Source organism: Pongo abelii, chromosome 12 (genome assembly GCF_028885655.2).
Source record: "Pongo abelii isolate AG06213 chromosome 12, NHGRI_mPonAbe1-v2.0_pri, whole genome shotgun sequence".
NCBI classification, from domain to species: domain Eukaryota; kingdom Metazoa; phylum Chordata; class Mammalia; order Primates; family Hominidae; genus Pongo; species Pongo abelii.
In genome coordinates, this window is record NC_071997.2 from 36,945,858 (window position 1) to 36,954,563 (window position 8,706).

The window sequence follows — 8,706 nt, forward strand, 5'->3', positions numbered from 1 at the left end:
ACAGGTTAAACAACTGGAAATTGTTTTGTAATTTGCATGAGCATCAGGGTATGGAGAAAGTTACAGTGGATGCAATAATAATGAGAAATAGACCTAAATCTATTGGGTCAAATAGGGCAATAGACATTGTGAGCACTAAGTCACTGTTCAGCCTCTAGCCTTGGTTGAAAGTAAGGGTAGAGGAGAAAGAAGAGAAGTGAAAATAGAAAAGGAAGCACGCTGTTAAAAAAAAATTGCTATTCTTTCTGCTTTACAAGGGTAATGTATAAATATATTCTTTGAAAGAAGTTTAGGAAATACAGAGATTTAAAAATAAAAGTTTCTAATCTTATTACCAAAAAAAAAATTGCTAAAATTTCCATTATTTTTATGAGTATTTTAAATGTAGTTTGTTACATAATGTATTATAAGTTTGTAGCTTGCTTCATTTAATATTTTACCTTATATCAAAAAAAAATTTTCATTAAAACTAATTATTTGAAAACTCCTAGTTTCATTGTACTACTCCATCATATGACTATGCCATATCCCCTTTTTATTGGTCATTGAGGCTGTTTTCCAGGTTTTTTTTTTAACTATTAAAACTGATGCTGAGAAGAATTTTTTTTACGGAAAATTTTCAATGTAGCCCTTGTTAGTTTCCGAAGAAAAATTTCTAAAATCAGGAATCTTGGGTCAAATTATACAACTTTTTAAAATGCCCTTGATGAAATCACCAAACTGTTTCCAGAAATGTGGTTCCAATTTTGCTGACATGAGCAATGCGTGGTGTGTGTGCTCCTCTCAAAATGCAGTCCTGTCTTAACATTCTGCCAGTATGATCGACATAAATGTGATCTTGTTGCTGTCTTGTTTTGTATTATTTTAGTTACTAGGCTGACTCTTAGGCACTTGAGCATGCTTGGAAGCCCTCTTCCCAGAGCCACACCTGAAAGGCAGGTTGGTGCCCATAAACCCCTCACCCGAGTCTCAGTTTCTGATGAGCATTTGGCTGGAGCAGTTCTAGATGCAGCAAGACAGGCTGCCACTCTGACATGACAGGCCACCAAACACTAGACTTCCCAGGGGTCTATGCAAAAAGATCTCATGTTGAGGAACTGTGCTGTTAGGTGGTAAAATGTGTTCCCTCTGCTCCCCAGGTTCATTCATTGAATCCCTAACCCCCGGACCTCAGAAAGTGACTTTATTTGGACCTACTGTATTTGTAGAGGTAATCAAGTTAAACTTAGTTCATTAGATTGGGCCTTAATCCACTATGACAAATAGTTCTTATAAAAAGGGGAAATGTGGACACTGAGACATGCGTGGAGGGAAGAAGATGTGAGGGACACAGGGAGGAAATGGCCATCTCCAAGCCAAGGGGAGAGGCCTGGAACAAATGCTTACTTGCAGCCCTCAGAAGGAACCAACCCTTTCCTACTTCCAGCCTCCAGAACTGTGAGCCAATAAATCTCTGTGGTTTAAGTCCCCGGTCTGTGGTACTTCGTTACGGCAGCACTAGCAGATGAATACATACACATTCCAGAATCTGAGGAGGCCCGTCAATAGCTGTTTTCTGGAAGGCTGAAGAACACTGTATTGCTGCATGCAACCCCTTCTGCCTAGCCACACTGTGCATCCCCATTTTGCTGGGCAGCTGACAGCCTGCCCCTGGAAGTGCAGAACAAGGCCTTGGAGCTCTGTGAAACTCTTGGACTGGCAGGTCATGGGTCATCAGGCTTCGGGGAAGTCATCAGAGCCCCACATGCAGGAAGTTCTTGGGAGACACAGGAAAAAAACAAAAACAAACAAACAAAAAACCCCACATAGCTTAGAGAGTGCAGCTTCTGAGACTTGAAGAGGAAAGTGAGTTTTCAGCTTCTTTTTTCAGTTTAAGCACCTGAGGCTGTTTTTCCCGCTCCTGGGTTCTCTGAGTTACACCTACTACTCCTTTACCTGGGCCAGTTTCAGCAGGTTTCTTTGCCTGGTAAGCAGACAACCCTAGATTAAGACAGCTTCAGATTCTGAGTCTGTGAGGATGGGACTGGGTGTCAGGGGGTGGGGTAAAGGGCTGTAGGGTTGGTGTCGGGGCACCATGGACAGATGGTGACTGTGGCATCAGAGTGTGGATGGGCTACCCCTTTGGGCTCTGTGTTCAGTGACTTTGGCAAATCTGGAAATTTTCCCAGATTCTTCCAATCGAACTGTCAGTCCTAGATCTTGGGAGGTAGTACAAGAGTTAGGCTTTTTCTGTATTCTTCAACATTTTCGCGGTAAGAAGGGAGAGGCTATACCTAGAATTGCTTTTGGAAGCCATTTTAAGTGAATGCCTCAGGCTCAGACTTGAAACAGAAAAGCCTGTTCACGAAAAGCACACAATCACCTTTTCCTTTTATTTTGCAATGATTAAGAGAAGATTTGGAAACCCGCCCTGCTTTTCATAGAACTTTATTTTAAAAGTATTGTGAATGGCTAAAAATACTATCCCTAATCATATAATAACATCACAGCCACATAAAAGCATGCCACAGATAAGTATATAAAGAATCTGTTCACATGCATATATACAGATATAATTGCTCATATCCACCCTGATTTCACTGTCACTTAGATTCCTCCCTCTTCTTTATCGCTTAATCTGTCTGCCTCCAAACATGATTAAAACATAAAAGAAAGTCATTGCCCTCGAATATGTTAGAGGCTTGTTGGAATTTTTTTCAGGAGAGTAGAGAGAGGAGAAAGATAGGCAAACAAGTAACTGTGATGCAGTGTTTTAAGTGTTGTAATAAAAATATATATAAAGACACGTAGAGTCCAGAGCAGCTGTGTCTGTGTCTGGGATTGCTAGGAAGTCTTCCAAGGAAAGTAACCCTTAGCCTGCACCTAGAAGAATGAGAAAATTTTTCAGGCAGAACATGGGAAAAAGTTGTTCCAAACAAAAAGTCTGATGGCAAAGTCACAGAGCCTATCCACGATGCTGAGAAGGGAGGCTGGGACCCAGGAGCCAGCTGGTGATAATGGGGGTGCGTGGAATGATGCGGGATACATTTCAAGGCTCCTTTAAGATCTGGAATCCTATGATTCCATGTCCAAGGAACCAAAAGAATTGGCTGTCACTGAGTTGTATATAACTAAATTGCCCATTGGTGGAGGGAAAGTAATAATTTGTTCTAGATAAATAAGGAGAATGATCACATAAGCTATTTCATTAAATTATGTCATGTGGCCAAAAAAGACTGACCACACAGAGCTGCGGGCTGGTGAAATATTAATATTTTATTTATTTGAAATACCTAACTAGAGAGTCTAGCCAGGTGGTTGGAGAGACACTGTTTTCTCTCTTTTTTTTTTGAGACAGAGTCTCACTCTGTCACCCAGGCTGGAGTGCCACTGCAAGCTCTGCCTCCTGAGTTCACGCCATTCTCCTGCCTCAGCCTTCTGAGTAGCTGGGACTACAGGCGCCCACCATCATGCCAGGCTGATTTTTTTTGAATTTTTAGTAGACACGGAGTTTCACCATGTTGGCCAGGATGGTCTTGATCTCCTGACCTCGTGATCCGCCAATCTCGGCCTCCCAAAGTGCTGGGATTACGACACTGTTTTCTCTTAAGTGCACATCCATTTGTGACTAAAAGTACACAAAATCCTACAGACAACGACAGGTCCCCTATAAGCATCACTTGCACCTGCTGGGACTTTGCCCCATCAGCGACTTGGCTCTGGCTCCTAAGTGCAGATCATAAGCAGCCACGGTCATGGGAGCTCCAGTCTCCTCGTTCAGCTGCTGACTTCTCTTTATTACCTGGCAAGGCCTCCGGTTGTGGGAGGACACAGCATTCGTGTTGGTAGAAATGCTAGCTCAGGGTTTTAGTGATGCTGCTTAGATTCCACTCATTTCTGAAGTCTGCACGGGGCAGAGCTGAGTCTTCTGAAGACATGAACACAATCTCAAGTGCATGTGAGCCAAATTGGTTTTCCCTGCTGTTTCCCAGCGAAAATGCTGGCGTTGGTGATGGCATATGGGGAAGTTGACTACTGTAGGGCACTAGACAGGTGGATGAGAATAGGTAGAAATATTCCACTGCAAATCTTCTCTGGCTTGTATTTTATAGAGTAAAAAAGAGCTCAAGAGACAAGACTAATAGGATTTAGATGCCTTAGTCAACTCCTATTAAAGTACTGAGCCTTACATTATGTTGTAAGAGGATATTAAATTGGTATCTTTCAAAGACTGGAGTTTGAGGTAAAGACAAGAAATGGTCTATCTTGGATTTAAATTATTTAAAAAAAAATAAGGTATAATTCATTTTATGCATCCTCATTCATCTTCTTCTCTCACATCCTACATGAGAGAAAAGCACCAGCTTAAAGAAGAAAATTGCTCCTTAACCTCCCTCCAGCCGCCGTGCCATCTGCCCCATTGGGAGTCATTCAATATAGAGGAAAAATGCCAAGTGGAAAGTGAGAGCAAGGCACCGCAATTCTAGTTTTGCCTCTGGGATGGGCATTTAGCTTGTTCGGGGCATCGGTCATCTCAACTCAGCAGTGAGGGAGCTGGGTCTTGGGAGTTAGAAGCATCAGTGACAAAAATTTCTTTTTGATTTACTTTGGAAAATAAGGGAAAACTGGCTAAGGGTGAGTAAATGACAGAAAATGGGACTGTGATCACGTTACCTTAGAAACTATAGATGCAAACAGTGGAGGGGCAGAATCAACTACAAACTCATAACTTAAAGAAGATAAAGATTTCCAAATGTTCAGAGAAAAGCTAAAAGGCACTGCACTGTGAAGGAAAGAGGGCTCAAGAGGGATGGTGGCTCTCAAGAACAGGGCTCTTACCGTGTAATTACATAGCAACCCAGTGAGAAATACAGGAGGAACAGGCAGAGAAGTGACATCTCAAAAAAATGAGTATGGTTCAAGGGACCTCAAAATATAGCCCCAAGATAGGCAGAGGTGCCATCATCAAGGATGAAAACATGAATGAATTACCTTTTAAAATGCAGGCTTGATGAATTTACCCCTTCTTAAAATCCCATGCTCTATAGAAAATATTAACACCAAACGTATTAATTAAGATGCTATTGAACATTTTTCTTCAGCCTCCAACTCCAAGACCAGGCCTTAGATGTGTCGGGAGACATGGTGTCCCCTAGGTGTGACACCTATGGAAACTGTTCCTAGGCTACAACACCTTTCGCTTCTTTGATGATGCAGCGCCTACTCATCTTAGATTATTTTTTCATTCTCAACAGAGCTTACGTTAAGAAGTTGAATATCAGAGGAATAAAAAGAATATAAAAGTACCCATTATCTTTCCCTACACAGACAATGGTTAATAACTTATTGCATATTTTTCTAGATTTCTATGTATAACAAAACATTCTATTATTATATTTAAATAAAATGATAGCGGTTATATGGTTATGCATGCATATATGCATATATCTTTGCAATTTTCTATTTTCATTTATTCTACCTAATATATTTTGGGTGTCTTTGCAAATTAATACTTTCAGCTTTTTTTTCATTTATTTTAACGACTGTTATAATTACATGCTATGTGTCATTTAACCAAACTCTTTTCTTTTACCTTTTCGTTGTTTTTCTTTTATTTTAGAGACAGAGTCTCACTATGTTGCTTAAACTGGTCTTGAAGTCCTGGGCTGTAGTGATCCTCCCAACTCAGCCTCCGGAAGTGCTGGGATTACAGATCCTTTCTAATGTCACTTAGTTTGAATTAATTTCTATTATAAACAAAAAACATACTTGCACATATATCTTGTACAAATATGGGCTTACTTTTCTTATTTATTGTCTCATTAATCATATATTCAACAACTGTTAATTAAGCAGTTGTTGTTTATTACAATCTGCTTAAAGCTTAGCTGCACTGGGAAGCCTAAAACTCCCAAATCTCCTGGCTAAGGCAAAATTACTCTTGTCCCTCACCTCCCTGTTTGTACATTTTTGTGTCTCTCCATCCTTTTGGACTGTGAATATTTGTAAAGGAAGTTATCATTGTTCCAATTTTCAAAAAATACAATAAAAGTACATTTTTAAATTAGAGATTAGAAAACTGAGTACTGTTCCTGAAAAAAACTCTGTAACATTTTTAGAGCATTTCAAAGAAAGAGAGAAATCTCAATGAGTCAGAATGGATTATGTAAAACAAGGCCATGCCAGATTAACCACATTTTTTAAGAAGGTTTTTTATATGGCAAATATAGATCAGGGAATGTTATAAATGAGACTATCCTGGTTTCAATAAAACACTTTTTAAAAACTGACATGCTCATAGCTACAGAGGAGAAAATGTATTCAACAATACTGTCAATAGATAAATTTATAATTGGTTGAGCAATTGTGTCTGGAGAGTAGAGATTAATAAGTCAACATCAACCTAGGGGAACCTAGAAATATACCATAGAATTCTGGCTCTGTCCTACAGAGAGTTAATAGAAAATTTCTTCCTAAAGGCTCATACAACAAGCCAACAACAGAATTATACAAATGCTATGTTCTTGGCTTCTTGTAGAGCTTCCATTTGCTAAGCCTGTGGTCCCTGGGATATACTGACATGTCACAGCAGAAGGGGATGGATTACATAGCTGCTGCATTTTAGGGCATTTTTAATTATTTTTCTTTTCCTCTGAATTAGTTAGATAAAACTAGATGGTGAAAATGCAGATATTTCAATCCGGAAAAAAAATCACCTGTTATAGCCTGGTGTTTTCTTCTACATTGATTACATTTTTTTTGCAACTTTTAATGTTGAGATCATTTTAAATTCACATGCAGTTGTAAGAAATAATACACTGAGAGCCTGTATATTTTTCACACAATTTTTCCCAGTGGTAACATGTTATATAACCGTAGTACAATATCAAATCAGAAAATTGGTATTGATAGGATCAATATCCTTCTTCAGATTTCACTAGTTCTATATGCACTCATTTGTGTATGTGTGTATTTAGTTCTATACAATTTTATCATATCCATAGATTCATGTGACACCAACATAGTCAACATATGAAACCGTTCCATTGTGAGGATCTCTCACACTACCTTTTGTAGCCATACACACCCGTCCTGCCTCCCCTTCCCCATCCCTCTCCTAACCCTTGCCAACCAATAATCTGTTTTGATTTCTATAATGTTGTCATTTCAAGAATGCTTTATAAATAGAATCACACAGTAGTATGTTTCCTTTTGCGAATTTTTTTTTCACTCAGCATAATTTCCTTGAGATCCATCTAGGTTATATGTATCAATAGCTCATTCCTTTCTACTGCTTAATAATCATCGTGGTATGGACGTGTTAGAATTGTTTAACCATTCACCCAATGAAAGATATTTTAGTTATTTCCAGTTTTTAGCAATACTAATAAAGCTGCTATGTGTATGTTTTTTTTTTTTTTCAGTAACCTAAGTTAATATTTCTTTGGGTTAAATGCCTGAGAGAATAATCACTGGGTCTTATGACAAGTACATATTTATCTTATAAGAAATTGCCTTCTTCTTTTCTAGAGTGGCTTTATGATTTTATATTTTTGCCAGCAGTGTATGGAAGATTCCACTCCTCCATACTCTCATTAGCATTTGATGTTTCATTAGTATTATTTTTTAGTTATCGTAGGTGTGAAATTTTGGTTTTAATCTCCATTTTCTTAATAGCTATTGACATTGGAGCATCTTTCCACGTGCTTATTTGCTATTGTATATCCTCTTTGACAACATGTTTGTTCATGTCTTTTGCCCATTTTCTAGTTGCATTGTTTGTTTTTTCATTGTTGAGTTTTGAGGGTTCTTTACATGTTGTAGATATGAGTTCTTTGTCGTATATGTGGTTTGCAAATATTTTCCCCAGTTTGTGGTATATCTTTTCATCTTGTACAGGGTCTTTCACAGAGCAAAAATTTTAACTTTTGATAAGGTCTAGTTTATTAATTTTCCCTTTTTACCTTTTATGCTTTCAACAGGTATGGCTTATATTTTCTTAAATAAACTTTTAATTTTAGAATAGTTTTAGGTTTACAGAAAAGTTTCAAAAACAATACAGAGAGTTCCCATATAGCCCTCATTCAGTTTCTCCCATTTTAACATCTTACATTACTATGGTAGATTAGTCACAACTAAAAAAACCAATATTGGTACATTACTAGGAATTAAACTCCACACTTATTTGGTTTCAGTAGTTTTTTCCTAATTTTCTTTTTCTGTTCCAGGACCTCAATCAGGATTCCACATTGGGTTTAGTCACATCAGGTCTTCTTAGCCTTGCCTGGTATGTGGCAGTTTCTCAGACTTTCCTGATTTCTGATGACCTCGGCAGTTTTGAGGAGTTGGTCAGATATTTTGTAGACTCTCTTGCAATTTGCATGCATTTGATGTTTTTCCTCTGATTAGACTGGGGTTCTGGGTCCCATGAAAAATGATGAGTTCATGTCCTTTGTGGGGACATGGATGAAATTGGAAATCATCGTTCTCAGTAGACTATCGCGAGGACAGGAAACCAAACACCGCATGTTCTCACTCATGGGTGGGAGTTGAACAGTGAGAGCACATGGTCACAGGAAGGGGAACGTCACACTTCGGGGACTGTTGTGGGGTGGGGGGAGGGGGGAGGGATAGCATTGGGAGATATACCTAATGCTAGATGATGAGTTGGTGGGTGCAGCGCACCAGCATGGCACATGTATGCATATGTAACTTACCTGCACGTTG